Source organism: Muscardinus avellanarius (assembly GCF_963383645.1).
Source record: "Muscardinus avellanarius genome assembly, chromosome: 6".
Taxonomy (NCBI): Eukaryota; Metazoa; Chordata; class Mammalia; order Rodentia; family Gliridae; genus Muscardinus; species Muscardinus avellanarius.
The window spans coordinates 37,407,637-37,426,816 of record NC_137791.1 but is presented as its reverse complement, the minus strand read 5'-3'; the positions used below and the strand labels follow the sequence as shown (position 1 = coordinate 37,426,816).

At 34.2% G+C, this 19,180-nt stretch overlaps 1 protein-coding gene across 1 annotated transcript in view; it reads right to left on the bottom strand.

Annotated features, from left to right (window-relative positions):
* LOC308264450 (bifunctional heparan sulfate N-deacetylase/N-sulfotransferase 4) overlaps positions 1-19,180 on the bottom strand; it is a gene marked incomplete at both ends in the record, with an annotated part of 325,680 nt that overhangs the window by 132,159 nt on the left and 174,341 nt on the right. The gene's annotated exons all lie outside the window — the stretch shown is intronic.

Below are 19,180 nucleotides of genomic sequence, written 5' to 3'. Positions count from 1 at the left end.
ATAAGCATAAATTTAAAACAAAATAAAAAAAACATTGTCAAAGAATACTATTAAATTGATACATAGATGAAATAGATCTGCATTTTCCTAATTTCTGCTTTATATTTTTACCTTTAAATGCTTATCTGCTTTATGAAGACTCTGTAGGATTGAATCTCATCAATTGAGGTTATAAATGACAATGTACAGTCATATATAAAGGCTGATTGAATCAATGAACATAACACACAAGTTTTGACTTCACAATTGCCATTTATATTTTCTATTACATGGTACACAACATAGAAAAAGAATTCAGTTTGGTATAGTAAACAAGCAGTAAATGGATCACATATCTACACTGCCCAGGTTATATGCCACATTCAGCTCAAAAGATGGGCCCTAAATATTTTACACATTTCCATAATTCTTCCTTTCTTGGAATAGCCCTCATTGTATAGCCATATTCAGTTTTCTTTCATCAAGACTATGTTATTTTCTAACTTCTATTACAATAAATGACTGTTGATAAGACTGAAATATGAAATCAATGCTGTAATATGAGATGGAGTATTTTTCTATGCACTAGGAAAAATTTGTTTCTTGGTGGGTACAGAAGAAGAAAAGTGTTTCTTCCAAGAGTATGTATGTATGTATGTATATATGTATGAATGAATGTATTTAGTGTGTGGTACACGAAATTGAACCCAGAGATTAATAGCATGCTAAGCCTTCTACTACTGAACTACATTCCCAGCCCTAGAGGTTATATTTTCAATACTAGGCAAGTTTGGACACAATCAGTAACATAAGAGCTTGGAAGCTATGAGGGGAGCAGGCAACAGGTATAACCCTGACACAGCTGCAGGTCATGTACTGTACTGGAGAGGCCTGAACTCTCTGGCTTGTTTCTACTGCCCCGTAAATGATCACAAAGTGCTCTGGGGATGAGCAATCATCCAGAAGCCGAGATGTTGCAAGTGTGTGGCTACACTGAGTGTGAGACAGAAATGAAATTCACCAAGAGAGAAACCTAGAAAAATTGGTGTTTAAACACCTCTGTTTGATACATAGAATTGTATGATGATTGTCTGGAAAAATATTCTAATTCTGGAAATGGATAATTTTTTATACTCTTCTTGCTCCCTCAGAATGATTCATAAAGGATTTCATAAGTCCTATCCTATTATTCAAAGAATTACAGTGTATGAACCCTAGTAGTCTTTAATAATCAGTCCTTATTTTCTATTACTGTACAATGTTTTAGTGCATATTTGGGGCTCAGAATAGTGTCCTATATACAAAGAGATGAAAATAGTCAGTGAAGGGAATTGAAATATCAAACAACTATATCTCTTTAAAAACAGGCATTTCACTTTTGACAGGTAGTAAAATGAATTGTAGAACTTTTCATGAAAAATCAGAAGGTAAAAAGCAATTGATTTGGTGAGTAGGAAGGAAGGGTCAGTAAAACGATTTTATTATACTTATTGATTTCTGGGGCTCAATGTTATTCTTTTCATAAGGTCATCTTATCACACTGGCAACTGGAGCTCAATCAAAATAGTAAATCACACTAGATAATTATGAGTTTATATTTTTTCAATCTAAATGATAACACAAAGTGAAAAGTAATTCCCCAGTAATTCTTTTCCTGTTATCAAGGGGCTTACTGAACTAGAAACTTTCATTCTTTATGTCCAGAGCTTAAAACCCACTTTACAGAGAATTGGTCAACTAAAAAATGAACTAAGCATTATAGACATTTCTATACCAGATCACAAAACTTCAAATTTGAAAGGGTTTTTTATATAAATCTAGGAAGCACTAAAAACTGTAAAATATAGACATAAATGACTAACCAAATTTAAATATAGTTTTTAAATGTCTTTTATGAGATCTAGAAATTCTATAATCCTATAATATGGTACACTAGCACAAATATTTACAGGGGAGTTTGAAATAATCTTATTTCCCCAGTGTTATTAAATTCTTATTGTTTGGAAAATGAGATATAGTGGTAAACTGCAGACCACATATGAAAAAGATCATTTTCCAGAAACAAGTATAAAATAAAATGTTTTAGAACTATAATTCTAAGAGCAACTGAATAAAGTAATTTTTTATTATTTTTACTGATTATATTTCTTTGCAATTCCTTAATATTTTCATTACAATTGCTTAATATTTATGATTTTTACATTTTGTAGCTAACGTGACCCTCATAATAATTCTGCTAGGAGAACTAGAAATCATTATAAATGTGGAAACTGAGTTTCAGAGTTACCTGCTCTTGTTAACAAGTGTAAGAGCTAGAATTACACCCAAGCTTCCTAAATTCATAGTCTTTGTTTTTCCACAAAATTGCTTCTATTATGAACAAAAGGAATTGATTTTAATATATCTCTGAACTAAAACTATCTTCTTTTTTTTACTTTGAGAGGTTGTAAAGCAAATTGCTACATATCTCCATTACTCTGCAACTCTCTTTTAATGCAAATGGATTTCTTGCAAATTAAATCATTAAGAAGAGATTTTGGGGGGACAGTGGGGAGGCAGAGGGTAAATTTTGGCAGCTCTCGGCTCTTATTGTTGGACAGCAAAATCTTGAAAATGAGAAACACTTCTGAGCAGTTGTTTCATTCTCCTCTTTAGAGTAGTAATGAAGGTATATTGCTTCTGTCTGAGCTCCAATGGTTGTCTCAAACATGATAGCTTCCCTAGGGAACCCGCCTATGTGGCTGGATACCACCCTAGGGAACCCGTTCTGTATGGCTCTATGAGTTCTCACAAAAGTATAGCTCACAATCCGCTCCATCAGCCTTTCCAGAGTTTTGTTTAAAATAACATAATGTTTCTAGCTTGGAAAACTTTACTTTGGGTCTTTCTAATAAGTATAAAAGAGTATGAGGTTCAGTTAAGATGTTTAATGGTTCGAATATTCAGAAAACAGAGGAAGAATTTGGTAAAGTACTATTTAATATTTCTCTAATAAAACTGACTGATAAATGACAAACACCTATTTAATGAGCTGGATACTACCATGTTATATACATGGTCAAATCTTATATATTGAGCAGCCAGTAGTGAATAGGAGTCTGCAATCTATTTAAATACCAAATACCAAAGATGCTTTGAAATAATTAAATCCAACTATATTTTACATAATTATTTTTGAGTTAATGACTTAGGTTTAGTGCTTTGCTAAGTACTATGGATATACTGGATATAAGACATGGTTTTTCTTCTAATAAAATTCTAAATCTAGAGACAATTGACTAATTAGACAAATGCAACCTAATTCTTGTTGAGTTTTGGCTGATAAGCATTTTCTTTTTTTCTTTCTTTCTTTCTTTTTTTTTTTTTTGTTGGTACTGGGGTTCCTGGAAACCCTTCTACCTCTGTGCTACACTCCCAGACCTATTTTATATTTTTATTTGGAAACAGGGTCACTTAAGCCAGCAAGGCTGGCTTCAAACCTGCATGATCCTCCTGTCTTTGCCTCCCAAGTGTAGGGATTACAAGCGTGCGCCACCATGCCCGGTAGCATTTTCTTTTTAAAGAAATTATTATTATTTTTAATTTGTAGATATTTTGCTGGTATAATAAAATGTTATGTCTTTAACATGAATATCTACAGAAGTCAAATTCACTTCCAGATGACATTGGCTATTGAAGTAAAATAAGAAATTTTATGAGTAGCAGGTAAATACTATTCAATATAATAAATTTAAGAAGTATTTGATTGGAATGGAATATAGACTTTCACTTCTTGGGTTTTTGCTGATTGTTCTAGTTATATGTTACATGTGCAAGTTTTTGGCCCAAAAACATTGTATTGAGGAATATTTTTCATATCCAACAATAATCAAATGGAACTTAAATTTGGAGGTAAAGTGCTTCAAAGAACTATTTTTATTATGATTTCCAAATAACAGTTATTAAGTGTAAACTTCAGAATAAAATAAAATCAAAATAGTAATCTCATAAAACACTGAAAAGATTACTTTAGACCAATGACTATTATGGGAAAAATGAATATCTTCAATCAATTTGTCATTTTTTTAATATGAGTAGAATTTTTATACAAGACTCTACCGAAGGAAAGACTAAAAAAATAGCATTATTATATCTCCTATGTCTTCTATAAAATTCATATTAAAACTGAAATCTGACATTTAATAATAATAAGCCAAAATCTCAAAAATAAGATAAGTGGCATAATGTGCATTGAAATATAAAAATAAAAATAATTTTAAATGGTTATATATATTTAAGTATATATATGCTTTTTGCCATCAGAGTATATGTTTATAATAACATGTGGTAGCCAAGTATGGTGGTACATGGTTATAATTCCAGTATTTGGGAGGCTGAGACAGAAGAATCACAGTTCACGGACAGCCTCAGCTACTTGATGAGGCCCTTTGCAACTCAGTGAGACCCTGTTTCAAAATGAAGAATAAGAAATAGGGCTGGGGTGTAGTTTGAAGATAGAATGTTCCTGGGTTTCATCCCCAGTACCAAAACACAAAAGAAAACAGCAAAACAAACAAACAAACAAACAAACAAGCAAACATAACATGTGGTTTGGGAATATAGCTCAATGATAGAGTATTTGCCTAAAATTCATGAGGCCATGGATTTGATTCCCAGCACTGAAAAAGAAAAAAGTCATAATCATATAATTCACCAGCATAAACCCATCTAATTACTCCTTGTTATATTCATATAAAAGCTCAAACTACTTAACTTCATCCTCCAAATCTCAATAATTATTTCCTCCTGGGCTCATTGTCTGATTATTGGCTTCTTGCCCTTGACTGAATTTGGATAGATGATTTTGGGTCCTCATAGTCTTCCAAGAATATTTATATATTATACTTTGAATACTTGTTCCTATAGAACTTAACCTTCTTGAATATAAAGATTCTTTGATTTTCACATTGTTATTACTGTAGTCTATCACACTGCATGTGCTATAGTAGGTACCTCATAAAATATTTATTCCAAACAGTGTCCTAGAGCCTGACTCCAGAGACAGGTTGACCAGTGGTAAGGACACCTGGTATATGAGCCTGGTTTACTTAAAATTTTTGTGCCTCAAATTCCTCATCAATAAAAGGACATTGATAATATTTGGAAATTAAATAATGAGGTTCATAAATGAGTTAATAACTATGATGCTTAAAATAGTGTATCTGAACTAAGCTCCATTTAAGTGTATATTTGCCCAGAAAAAATGCATAGGTTATTGTAGGATAAGTATTAACTTTGGGACATGCAAATGCAAGGATACAACCTGTATCCAAAGATACTCATTAGGGATAAAAGCAGAGAGAAGATAGATGCTAACAGCAAAATATATGTAAACTCCTAAATCTACAGAGATGGAGCAAAGATTAAAATCAGAAATAATAGTGACCTATTATCAATACCATCGTTTTCTACCCTGGCCTGCTTCTCGGGAGCCAGAAGGTATGGACTATCTCATTAGGTTCCCTTGCTTTTTTGCTTCCTATTCAGTTTGGCAAATGAACGATGCTGGTAAGAGATCAGAGGAAAGGAACAGTGAAGCCAAGATATTTATTTCTCTACTTCCCTCTACACAAAGTCATCTAGTGCTGTTTGACTCCCTCAGTCAAAGTTAAAGCAACAAAGTGTTTCTCTCTAGCTCACAACACACACAAATCTCTCTGTCTAATTGTAACCTCTCTTTTCTTTCACCTCTACAAGCCTTGAAATTTCACAACCTCCAATTGCCATGGTGATTACTTCTAGGACATTACCTGGGTGTTTCCTTATATACTACCTACATCTTTAAGTTTTTCTTTCATTAAGTCCTCCATAACTATTGTGTTCATTTCTAGTCATTACAATTTTTTTCTTATAATCTGGGAGCACAGGTTAATACTCTGGTAAAGATACAGAATGCAAGTGTCATAAAAAAGGAGGTGGGTCCTCTTGAAATATTACTGGTTTAGTGGGTTGACTTTAATGATGGAGCACCTTGGTACTGGTATGCATTGCAGCACTCTTTTGCAAAGATAACCATCCTCCTATCTGGGCAAAGAGATCTGCATGTATCACATGCAGAGGCAGAAAGAGCTAAAGATGACACAAGAGGCACACTTGTGTTACATATAGAGGTCAGTCATTGGTAGATACTGACGCAACACAGAGAGTCAGAGGAAAAAAAAAAACAACAGAAAAAAAGATGGGAGTGGTGACGATTGGGCTCATGGGAATAAAGGAGTCATTACTTGGGTTTTATACAAAGAGCTGGGCAGAAACATGAAGAATGAACCAAGGTGTCTATATAGATGGGGGAAGTGCCAGACAGAGAGCTTTTTCTGCTACTATAAAAAACATAGCTTATAAAGGTATCCCATAATATAATTGAGATAGCTTTATATCCCTAGTGCTCAGCACAGTATCCCATAGATTGTTAGTAATTAATAAATATTTTAAAAATAATATAATTACTAAAACAAATCATATTTGTTTACTAAATTAATGTAAAAGGAAAAATGAAATAATACTTCATAAATCAATGCAGTTACAGTGAAGAGATTAGCATTAAACAGTACCCTGTTGAACTTAAAGTATTAATTTGTTTCCCTAAATATGCATCTTCTAGGGAGTGACACTGGTACAAAAGAGAATAGATCTCATTATCTATTCTTCCTTTTAATAAGGACTTGGGTTTGTATTGCCAACTTTGAAAATGATCCTAGAATCATTGATTTTTCACTGTGTTTTGAGAACTGAAATTGTCTTCTGTTTTCATAAGTGATAAAAGCAAAGACTATATGACCCTGGGAATTGGCTGGGTCAGTCTTGACACTTTCTGGACTGAAGCCTAGTAAATGGTGACAAATCTCTGGAGGGCTCGGTGTTACAAATGGATTTTTCTTTGGAAAAAGAGCACAGCAATTGCATTCTTCTACAGTGTTGAACTTTCTGGTCCTAAGTAGAGCTATTTTGGGCAATTGAGACACATCCTTTAATATTCTTGATTCCACTGGAAGTCTATTTTTTTTCTGTTTAAAGGGAACTAATGGAAAAAAACTAAGCATGTATAAAAATACCATTTCAGTTAACTTGGCTCTTGCATCACTAGCATCTTGTGCCCGGTAGTCTTACTTTATTTAACAATAAAAATGTTCATGATAGCTGGGATTTTGGCACATGCCTATAAACTTGGAAGGCTGAAACAGGAGGCTTGTAGCCTCAAGACCAGTCTCAGCAACTTAGTGAAGCCTTTAACAACTTAATGAAACCCTGTTTCAAAAAAAAAAAAAAAAATAGGGCTAGGGATATATCTCAGAGGTCAAAGGTCTATGAGTTTAATTCCTACTGTCAGAAAAAAAAGGTTCACCATATTTAGGCTCATTAATTTCCTTTATTCAAAACATTTATTACATATCTAGGATGTATCAGAATCTCTTTCATGCATTGAGGATAAATCAGAAAAAAAAAAAAACAGAAAAAAATCTCAGCCGTCAGAGTGTTTACTTTTTTGTGGGGTGATGCCAAAATTATACAATATATGTGAACAAATTGTACAATATTAAAAGATGATAAGAACTATGAGAAAAATATTTCAGAGGTAGGAAAGAGAGTAATGGGTTGCAATATTAAATAGATCATTCAGCATGGGTCTCACAGATAAAGTAATATTGTGGATCAAGGTCCCAATTTGTGAGGAGCTGAGCTATACAGGTAATTTGGCAAAGATCATTTTAGGCACAAGAGACACCATATACACTATTCGATTGAAAAGCAAAGATCCTACTGTTTTGAAGCAGAGTTAGCAGAGGGAGAGAGTAGCAAGAGATTATGTCTAGAGGCAATGCTCCTGCAAATATCTTTTTTCTCTGTGGGGTGTGTGTGTGTGTGTGTGTGTGTGTGTGTGTGTGTGTGTGTGTGTTACTGGAGATTGAACCCAGGTGCATTTAATTTTTGAATGAGAACCCTAGCATTATTATTATTTTTTATTATCTTGAAACTGTCCTGCTAAGTTCTGAGGGTTTCACTAAGTTGCTGAGGTTTCCTGGAACTTATGATTCTCCTGTTTCATCATCCCAAGTACTGAAATTACGTTACATGCCCCTCAACACCTGGCCACCACAAATATTTTTGCAAGGTATTTGTTGAGCAACCCTAGGGGGCACTATTTACACTCGATTTTCCAGAGGCTAAATAGTACATCATCCCTGAATAGAAAGAGTGGGTGCAGGTTTTTTAGGTTCATATATGTCATTGGATAATATTAGTATTTACTCTAGTGAGATGAGAAGCTACTAGAAAATTCTAAGTAGATAGATGATATTACCTAGGTACAGATTAAAAAAGAAGATATTATGGTGGTGATATTGAGAGCTTATTGAAACAAGTAAGAAAGAATGTAGAAGGCAGGTATCAGGCTACTGAAATAATATAGATAAGATATGATAGCTTGGACCCCCCTCCCCATAGACAAGGTAGCTGAAATGTAATTTTATTTTGGGTACATTTTGTGACGGTGGACCTAACAGGATTTGATTATAGACTGAATATGGTACTTGAGAAAAAGTAAGCATCTGGAAGTATGGATTCCCACTGCATTTGATGAGGAAGTTAGAAAATGTGGCAAGTTTGGGGAACACATATTTAATATTAGTCATCTGGCTGTATATGTTAAGAAGTCCAATAAGTAAGTTTAGCTTTCAGAGGAGAAAGCTCAGCTTTAGATATAAATTTGGCAAGTTTTCATTGTATAAATTTTATTAAGATCACCAAAAAATTAGTATGCAAACAGGTTGAATGAATAGGGAATGTTGATATTAAGCAGTCAGGAAGAAAAGAAGAAACCAAAAATACACTTAAAATGAGTGCTGCAAGTAAGGTGGGAGGAACACCAGGCATCTACAATGAAATGAGTCAATTAAAGAAAAGATGACTTCAAAACGATGACTGAGGACAATCTGTCGCATGCTGCCGATAGGCCAAGTTATATGAAATGTAAGAATTGCTCTTTGGGTTTAATACCAGATGGCAATTTAAAAGCTGAAAAATAGTGATTTTGATGAAGTAGAGAAGGATAAGCTTATCAGAATGAACTTATGGATAAAAAGAGCAGCTGAAATGAGAACAGTGACTTTGACAATTGTTTCAAGAAGTTTTGCTATAAAAGAGAATTTAGAAATGATGCTGTAGCTGGAGATTAAAGAAACAAAAGCAAGGGGATTATTTAAAATAGGAGAAATTGGCAATGTGTTTTTAGGAAGAGAAAAATGATTTGGTAGAGAGGGAAGAATTGTTAGAATAATGGTCTTGAACAGTGGAGATGGATAGATTAAATGTGGATGTAGGTTTGGCATTTCTATTATGGTTTTCTTTACTTATCATCTCAAGACAGAAGCCAGGCCTCCATGTTCTCTTCAGAGGATGCCAGACCTCAATTTATATGTGCACTACTGTTAACATAGTTTAAGTTAATAAGTAGTACATAAATCTTCAAAATAATTTAATAAATAATTATGATCATTTGGGTACTGGCTATATTGATTATAAGTATCCCATATTTTCTGTGGAGATGTTCATGCAGGTGACTATAGGAGTATGTTAAAGTTGCCTTATGATGGATCTTTTTTTCTATACAATAAGAAGCAAAGCTGGGCGTGGTGGCGCATGCTTGTAATCTCAGCATTTTGGAAGCTGAGACAGGAGGATTGTGCAGGTTTGAAGCCAGCCTCAGCTACTTAGTGAGGTCCATTGCAACTCAGTGAGACCCTTTTCAAAATAAAGAATAATAAAATAGGGCTGGGGGTGTTGCTTGGGGGTAGAATACCCCTGGGTTCCATCCTCAGTACAGCAAATAAAATAAAATAAAATAAAATAAAATAAAATAGCAAAATCATCAGCTAAGAAAGGGGATAGAACAATGTGTGTTGTAGTCTAAAGAGAGAGCAGGTATGAAACAGTGGTTTACATGAGAATTATCAAGAAAATAAAATCTTGAAATGTAACATCTGGGAAATACTGAGGGTCTATTAGAGGTCTATAGTCAACATTTAAAGTTAGAAGAAGTCAGTGTTGGTCCCAAAAAATTCAATTTCAGGGGTGCAAGCTTTACAGGGGTGAATGAGGGAAAAAAGGTACAGAAAAGATGAGAAGTTATGGGTTGGATTTAGAATGTCTCACTAGACCACAGGTAGACAGGGGAGCCTTATTGGATGTGGGACTTAGCTCCTGAGCTATGGTCTCTAAGGCTAGGGTGTTGGGGATTATATATAGAGCCCTTTCTCCCTTGCTCTCTCTTCCTCTGGCCTCCATTATGTGATAACAGAGCCCTGTGCTCTCTCCCTCTGCTTCCTTGGCCATTTTCTGAGCTCTGTACACTTTACCTGGCCTCCCATGGACTGAACTCCTGACAATTCCAGAATTATGAGCAAATAAATATTCCTTCCTATAAGATGAAACAGACAGTCAAGTATGAGGCTTTTCAGGGACAGATAAGGAAGGGGAAGTATAGAAAGGAATGTTTATGATCATACATTCTTGAAACAAGTGGAAGAAAGAAAACAGCAAGGGCCTCTGGAGGTGGAGGGCAGCAAAATGATGCTGCATAACTCAAAGAGTGTAGAGCTGCCTCTGAGTGCTGGTTCTGTCATTGTGGCCTCCCCACTATGGAAAGAGCCAGTTCTGGATCTGATTTAGTAGAAAGAGAAATTTGATTTAAGTATTTAACTTCTGAGTAATGCCTTTATCCTGGAATAAATGATAACATTTAAGATTCTCACATGTTGTAAGAGACAGATGGAAACAGAAATGCTATTTATTTTCCATTATTTCATTGTTTTTATAGTAGCATTGTTGGGAAGCTCAACAGAAATGAGCAGGTAAGGGCAGGAATAGAAGAGACCTGAGAGGAAACCAAGCAAGCCCTAAAGAGAGGAAGCATGGAATTCCATCATCCCTAGTCTGTGATTAAAGAACTTCAGAGATAGCAGAATACTAAACTAATCCAAAGATAGCCTCGGATGTTATACTGTCATTTAGATTGCCACTTTACTCACACACACCTCACCCTGAGATTTCATTTAATCATCTAGGTGAAAGTTTCTAACATGGCATAAACAGTGCAAAAGTACTAAGTGGTAGTATGAAAAGAGATACTGGCTACTCCAAGTGTATATACATAAGGGGAAAGGTTCCAGACTAAATGAAGCTCACCATGTGGAAGACGACAGCCAGATTTTCACTCCAGGAAGTGGCCTACTTCAGAACCCTTCTCTAGAAGGTTCCCCCTTTATCATGACCCTCTCTTAAACTATACTTACCATTTACCTAAATAAACCTCTTATATTCCCCTACTTATATTTTCTGTTTGAAAAATTTCTCTTGAGAAGCAAGAACCAAGGAAGAGAGATCATGGTCCTATAACATTTATTTCTAGGGGATATTATTGTCCCATAACAGAATAATGCAAAGAGAAAATATTCAAAATTTTGATTAATACAAATCACACCATTTTTTTTTACTATTTATTTTGTTATTTTGTCTTAAGTAAAAAAAATCCTAAATTAATCTTGGCATACCTTTTCTCTAGCACACATTAGGTTTTTTTTTAAATCTTCTACTTTTGTTTATTTTTCATGAAGTAAAACACTGTTTTAGAGGTAATAGCTAACGATGTGGATATGTGTAAAAAAGACAAGTCAAAGAAGGTTAATGGCCTTTTTTGAAGCTGGATAAAATGCACTTCATTTTCTGACTCTAGACACATTTTCAAACTTTTTGGATACTTCTGCTGTGATATAGCTTATGGGTGTTAGAATCATTAATTTAAAGACATCACTGTAGAAATAGGAGATTTGCATAAACTATTACTTTCCTTTAGCAATGGAATACTTTTCTAATATTATTTTTGAATCAAGCTGAGATTTCCCTTAGGAGGCATTTTTCCCCCTTAATGTCAGCTTAACACATTTATGAGAAAATGTTTAAAACATTTGGTATTTGCATGAGCCATTTTTTTGGTTGTCACTTTCCTCCCCACCCCCAAAATACAAGGTGTTATTATAATTTGTCCTTCTATGACATCTTGTGCTTTCTCTAAGTTAAAATAATTCAATCTGTGATGTCTAAAATTTTCTGGAACCTTTACTATTATGTGAAGCAGGTTAAATGTCATCAGACAGAAGATAAGCTTATGTTAATAACCGGGACCTATATATTCAAGAAAGTTAAAAGAATAATTTTGTTCACTTGATTAGACGTCTATGAAGGTAATTAAATTATATTTTTATAGATATATTCACACTCCAAATTAAAATTATACTGAATTGATACATTTCCATTTTGTTACATTGAAATGGTTATCATATTTGAAAATAAAAGCATAAATACAATTCTCATACTTAAAATGAGTTCACATCAAACACCTCAATTCTCCTATATTACTAACCAGCTTTAAATCCCTCTACTCTCAACATGTTTGGAAATAATTTCTCTTTTCCCACATTACTCATTAGTGCAGAAATGACTGTAAGGAACCAAAGTATTAACTATTAAAAGATAACCATGGAATGTTGACAATGTTCAGCCATGGAAAATAAGGTGTAAAAGACATTATCAGGCTAAAAGTGTTTTTCAAACTCAATAAGGCTAAAAGGAAAAGGGGATGGGAAGGAAAATATGTGGTAACTACAACTCTGATGAATTACCTAATTTTAGTAGGTATACTCTGCACAGCAGGAGTTAAATAATATTAATAAGAAAACATTATCTCTCATTTATTCCACTGTCATTTAATAATTAAAAACACTTTGAATCATTGAAATAATGAAAGTAAAATTTGTCAATAAGAGTTAATTATGCTATTATTGACCATTTTAAGAATCCATTTACAAAACTGCTATGTAATAACTAACTGACAAATAGGAATAAAATCTCACTATAAACACTTCTTAACAAGTTCTCGGCTATAATGTTTTAAGGTATTATTCTATATAAATATTTCTTTGGAGGGTTTATCAAATCTAGATAATGGGGGCAACTTAAAGGTAAGCAAACCTCAAAGTAAACTAAGTAAAAAAAAAACACAATGGAAAAGCATTAGAGAGCTCTGTTAAATAGCTAGTTGGTTAAACTTTTGTGCCAAAATAATAAAAACAAAAACAAAATAGTGAATTAAAAAAGAAAAAAATATTTTTCTTCTTCCCCAGCAATGACACATCTGGAGATACCTAGTTGCTCACGTTGGTTTAGTAGTTCAAGAATGTCAAAAGTTGAAGTCTCTAATCATCTTGGCCTTTCCTCAAGAGTTTGAAAGTGAACCTCATAAGTCTACCCCCAGGACCTTAAGAGAAAGGAACAAAGGAAAATGGCAGAACCAGCTGGATATAACCTCCTCCTGGAGCTTTCTTGGAAGCATCACACCATGACCTATGCCTACATCTGATGGGCAAGGACTTCTAAACTCCCACTATCTGGAACAAAAGCTGAACAGTGTAGTAATTTAGGTGGACACTTTGTCTTCACAAGCAAACTCTGGCCTCATGCTATTAAGGAAAATATAAAAATTGGCACTGAGTATGCACTTAGAAATGACAACCAAGAACTAAAGACATTTGAAGTATACAATGAGAATATAGAAATAAAAATTTCCATGATCTGTTGCTAAGCAGCCTAACTTTATGTATTGTTCATACATAAGAATAGTTGTCTAGAAGGTTATTGGAGAGTAATAAGTTATAATAAATTAATTAGGGATGTGAAATTTTTATTTCCAATGGTACAATTATATTCAAAGGCAAATAATACAGTTGGATGCAGGTTTCCTGAAGCCCTAACACGTAGGGTAAAGAGTTCCTCTGTTTATGCTCTACATGAGCTACTTGATTTCATCTCCTAATTCCCAGATCAATTCCTTCTCTAAAATAAAATCCATTTCCTCTACTTTCCTCAAATTTTTATGCTCCTTTTGAAGATTCATCAAGGCAACTGTAACTAGAATTTTTATATTCCACATATTTCATATTTCTAAAGGCACAGAAGGTGCAGTAATTATAGGCTCATAGAATGCTACTCATCATTGTGATTCCAGTTTGATCTATTCTCTTCTAGGTCATTATGCATATAGATTTAAGTTTTGTACACTTTCTCGGCAATGTACAGCCTCTGTCCTACATTTTCTTCTTTATTTGAATTTTACAACTCATTGAAAATATGAAACAAAATATGAAACCCATTCTTAGCACATCAAACACACAAGACAGAGAGCAGGTCAAACACAGACAGTTGTTTCTTAACCCATCAATAGTTGTTGTTAAATATATAAATATAAATATATTTATATATTATTGCAGGACTGGAGCACATTATTTTATGCATTGTTTTGTGTTCTTTATCATTGTTTGTGGCTTTACTATGTTATGTTCATTTTTTTAAAACCCAAGAAATGACACTTTATTATACTCACCCCATCAATCTCCTAAGTAAAAATCTCTGATAAAAAGCAGGATCTTACTCATTTTGCACCTCTGGTGCCAAATAAAGTGCTTAGTATATAATGTATATTAGTTAATTGTCTGTCAAGAAAAGAAATTAAGGAAGAGACAAAGGCATTGGAAATAAGGTAATAGAAGAATGGAGTCAGAAGTGGCATGCAGGCTTTCAGTGCCAGTACTTGAGAGGCTATTATGGTCAGATCTAGAGTGGTCCTGAAGAGCTCAAGGCTGATATAGTTAAGTCACGAGGGTTGTAAACTCATCAGTAATTACATCCATTCAAATGGGTTTATCTTGGTGGTAACCTAGGCTGGTGGTGTAGGTCCCTGGGGTTGGGTCTTAGGGGTTGTGCTTATACCTTGGATTAACCTTGCTCACTTGCTCTCTTTTGCTTCCAGTCTCCATGATGTGAGAACTAAGCCTTGTTCTCACCCTCTCTCTGCTTCCTGCTGCCATTCTCTGAGATTCACAGTCCTTGGCTTCAGATGGAATAAACCCCCAAGTCTCCAAGGGAAACTCTGAGCAAATAAATCTTCCTTCCTCGGTCGATCTTTTAGATTATATCAGTGAGAATTCTAAGACAGAAATTAGTACCAAAAGAGTAGAATCACAGATATATCTAAGTCTGACCATGTGCATTGAGTCTTTGGCACTGTTGCTTTGAGGAGAAATTTTAAGGGCCAGAATGTGGCTAGAAAGATAGATGGTATAGACTGTTCTTAGGAAATTTTGAAGGACAAAAGACTCCATAGGAAAATGGAATAAAAGGCCACATTATGTTACACTTCAAAAACTTACTGGAATTTGCCCTGTCCTTAAACTTTATGTGAGTCTGAATTTAGAGATGATGGGTTGAGTAATAAATTGGCAGAGGAAATCTCAAAACAACAATATTCAAACTGCATTATGAATACTGCTATCTATATTCAGTGAATTGTACAGCAAATTTTGGGAGCAGAAAGTAAAGAAGAGAGACTTTATAGATTCACAATTTGGTGGGGAAGGCATCTATAAAACTATGACCCAGAGAAATGATGTTGTGGAAAAAGTGAGATGGGTGAAAGGGGGCAGGGCTGCCAAGGCCCTTGGAGATAGCATCTCATTGCCATGGACCCTAGAGGCCAGAAATGGAGCTGAGGGTGAAATGTTTGCTTTGCTGGGTTTCATCCCTTATTCCTATGGTCCTGTTTCTCCCATTTGGAATGCTAATGTTTGCTCCTTACCATTGGACATTGGATGTGTACTTTGCTTTTATTTCTATTATAGGGGCTCACAGAAAAAAGGTTCATTTTTGGATTTCTGAGTGATGATTGAACTGTTAAGACTTTGGAAACTTAAGAGATAGACTAAATGAATTTTACATTCCAAACTGAGCATGAACTCTGCAGTAGCCAGGGACAGAATGTTACAGTCAAGTGTAGAGTGATCCGAAGTGCTCAAGATGAACTGAGTTAGGTCATGAGGCTTGTAACCTCATTAGTAGGTAATCTGCTCATGTGGATTTATCTTGGCAGTAACTCAGACTGTAGTGTGCAGTTAGGGAAGGTGGGCCTCGGGGTGTGGACTGAGGAATTGTGCTTACTTGCTGTCTCTTATTTCCAGCCTTTATAATGTGAGAACTAGACTTTGTGCTTTTGTCTCTCTGCCTCTTACTGCCACACTCTGAGATCTGTGGTCCGCAGCCTCACATAAAATGGACCCGAAATCTCCATGAAAAACCCTGAGAAAATAAATCTTCCTTTTTTAAGTTAAGTGATCAGTGTTTTAGATTATAACAGTGAGAATGCTAAGACAGAGATTGAGACAGGAGGGTCACAAGTTCAAGGCCAACCTCTGCAACTTAGTAAGGCACTCAGCAAATTAGCAAACTCCTGTTTTATAACAGAAAATAAAATGGCTGGGAGTGTAGTTCCGAGGAAGAATGCCCCTGGATTCAACCCAAAATAACACACACACACACACACACACACACACACACACACACCCTTTTAGCCAGGCAGGCATGGTGGTGCATACCTATAATTACAGTACTTGGGAGGCTGAGACAGAAGGATCATCGTAGGTTTGCAGCCACCCTAAGCTATTTAATGAGGCCTTCTGCAACTTGGTGAGACTCTGTTCCAAACTAAAGAATAAAAAGTAGAGCTGAAAGTATAGCTCAGAGATAGATGCCCCTAAATTTAAAATAAATAAATAAATAAACAAATAAATAAATAAACAAATAAATAAATAAATATAAAAAGGCAACTTTTATTATCCATGCTTTTTTGGAATGTTGAGAAAGATATTAGTCTATTTTTATCATTAAATTTTGTGGCCACCTTAGAATTGTGGGTAGATGGTAGATTGCAAAGCAAATTAAAATGTCTTGTTTTTCTCTCAATTTGAATAATACATGAGCTTGAAAAAGTCACTTGGCTGTCTATGCATCATCTACTTCTTATCTCAAAGAAATGATAGTATGACTCTTGAAAAAATATGACAATGATGATGGTGATGATGAGGATGATAATAATGGGGGTAGTATATACTTTTGATAGACTTCTATAGCAGGCATTTTTTGGAAAATTACATAAATATTACAGGTGAACATAACATCTAATTCTCACAAAATCTGGTAAGGTAGAGATGGTCATCCCAAAGTTGCACACTTAAAAATTAAAGCACATAAATTTAATTTGACAAGATTGCTCATGTAAGTAACTGGCAAAGATGGAATTGCAAACAAAATGGTCTGAAATCAACTATATGGGATTAAGTTATACACTGAGAAACTAGGTAATGGCATATTCAGTGTAAATTCATGTCACACAGGGAAGGATTCTTATGTTTAAAAATAACTGAGGCTCTGTTTCCATCAGAAGAACATAACTTTTTCATTTGTATATTTTGAATAGTCTATTGTTCTATATAATACAAAAGAACTCATTAATCAGAGAAAATATTAATTTACTTTAAATCAAGTAAATTAAATATCACTTATTTATCAGCTTATATCTTGGAGAGAAAACTTCTGTTGCAATTGTTCCATATATTAGCACTTGAACTTATCTTCTATACACTGTTGTAGGATTTCAGATTAGTACAACCAATATGAATATGAGTGTGGAGATATCTCAAAAGACTAGAAATGGAACCACCAAATGATCTGGCTATACCACTCCTTGGCATCTTTCCAAATGATATAAAGTCAGAATAGTATAGTAACACAATCATATTCATGTTTATAGAAGCACACCTCATAATGGGTAAACTATGGAACAGACCTAGGTTTCTGTAACAGATGAACAGATAGTGAAAATAACACAATGGAAATTTATTCATTCATAACAAAATCATGTAACTTGTTGAAAAAATGGATAGAACTAGAGAATATTATGCTAAGTGTACCCTTGCAGAAAGCAAAGGGTTATATTTTTTTTCTTACTTTTGGACCAGAGAGAAAATAGGAAACTAAAGTGACTTTAAATAAATGAGGAAAGAGACCAGCAGAATAATGGAAGGAAATAGGGAGGAAAAGGTGCATAAGGAAAAGAAAAATAATAAACAATTTTTATTATTTTTAATTTTTTAAATTTTTAATTTTAATATTTATTTATTTATTTATTTATTTATTTATTTATTTGGTACTAGGGATGTAACCCAGGGGCTGTCTACATCTGGGCTACACTCCCAGACTTATTGTATATTTTATTTGGAAACAGGGTCTCACCAAGTTGCTGAGATCTTCACTTAAGTAGCTGAGGCTTGCTTTGAACTTGCACGATCCTCCTGTCTCAGCCTCTTAAGCACTGGGATTACAAGCATGCACCATCACACCCAACTGAAACAATTCAAATAATGCTATGTTCGTATATGAAGTATCACTACCAATTCCACTAACATGTCCAGGGAAAGGTTTAGAAAGGGGTGGGGTCAGGAGGGAAACACACTAAATATTGTGCCCATGTATGTTTGTGTTACTTTGAACTCAGTATGATATATAACTACATTAAATATTTGAAAGCTTAAAACTATAGATATAAAGCAAAGCTTAAATAATATTTTTTAAGGTTTTAAACTTACCAAGAATAATGGTAACAAGGGATTCAAAATAGGCAGATTTAAGACTTAATGCATCTTGGGTGATATTAATAGTTAATTTCCTTCAATTATTGCTACTCAATATTAAAATGCATTTAGTAAATGGCATTTATTCTGTTGAGGTTAAACATGTTCAAAAATAAAATAGATTCTAGACAGAAAAAAGATGGTCAGGTTAAAATAGGAATTTGGGGGATGGGGTGGGTCTGCTATTGCCGTTTGCTAGTAAAATCAGATAGATAAATATGTATTATAGAGATTTTCTGTCTAAGGAAAATTCTTTCATCTACCTGCCAATACCAGATCAACAAGTCAAGGGCTTACAATGATATAACACATGACAAGAAAAGCCATTTTTCTCTAAATCCTTTGCTAAGCAGTATGAATATTAATAGCTAATGAAATACCAATTCTAATTTGCAGGCAAAAAGTTCATGCTATTATTCATTTTGTGGGTTTGGTGGAAATAGGAATTGATGAGAACCTCAGAGACTTCTTGAATAAGCTAACCAAGAACTTTACTAAACAGTGTTATCCTACTTGTATAAAAGAATATAAAACTCTTTACCTATTTTCAATATGTAGATATAAGGAAAAATACATATATTTTATCTTTCTCA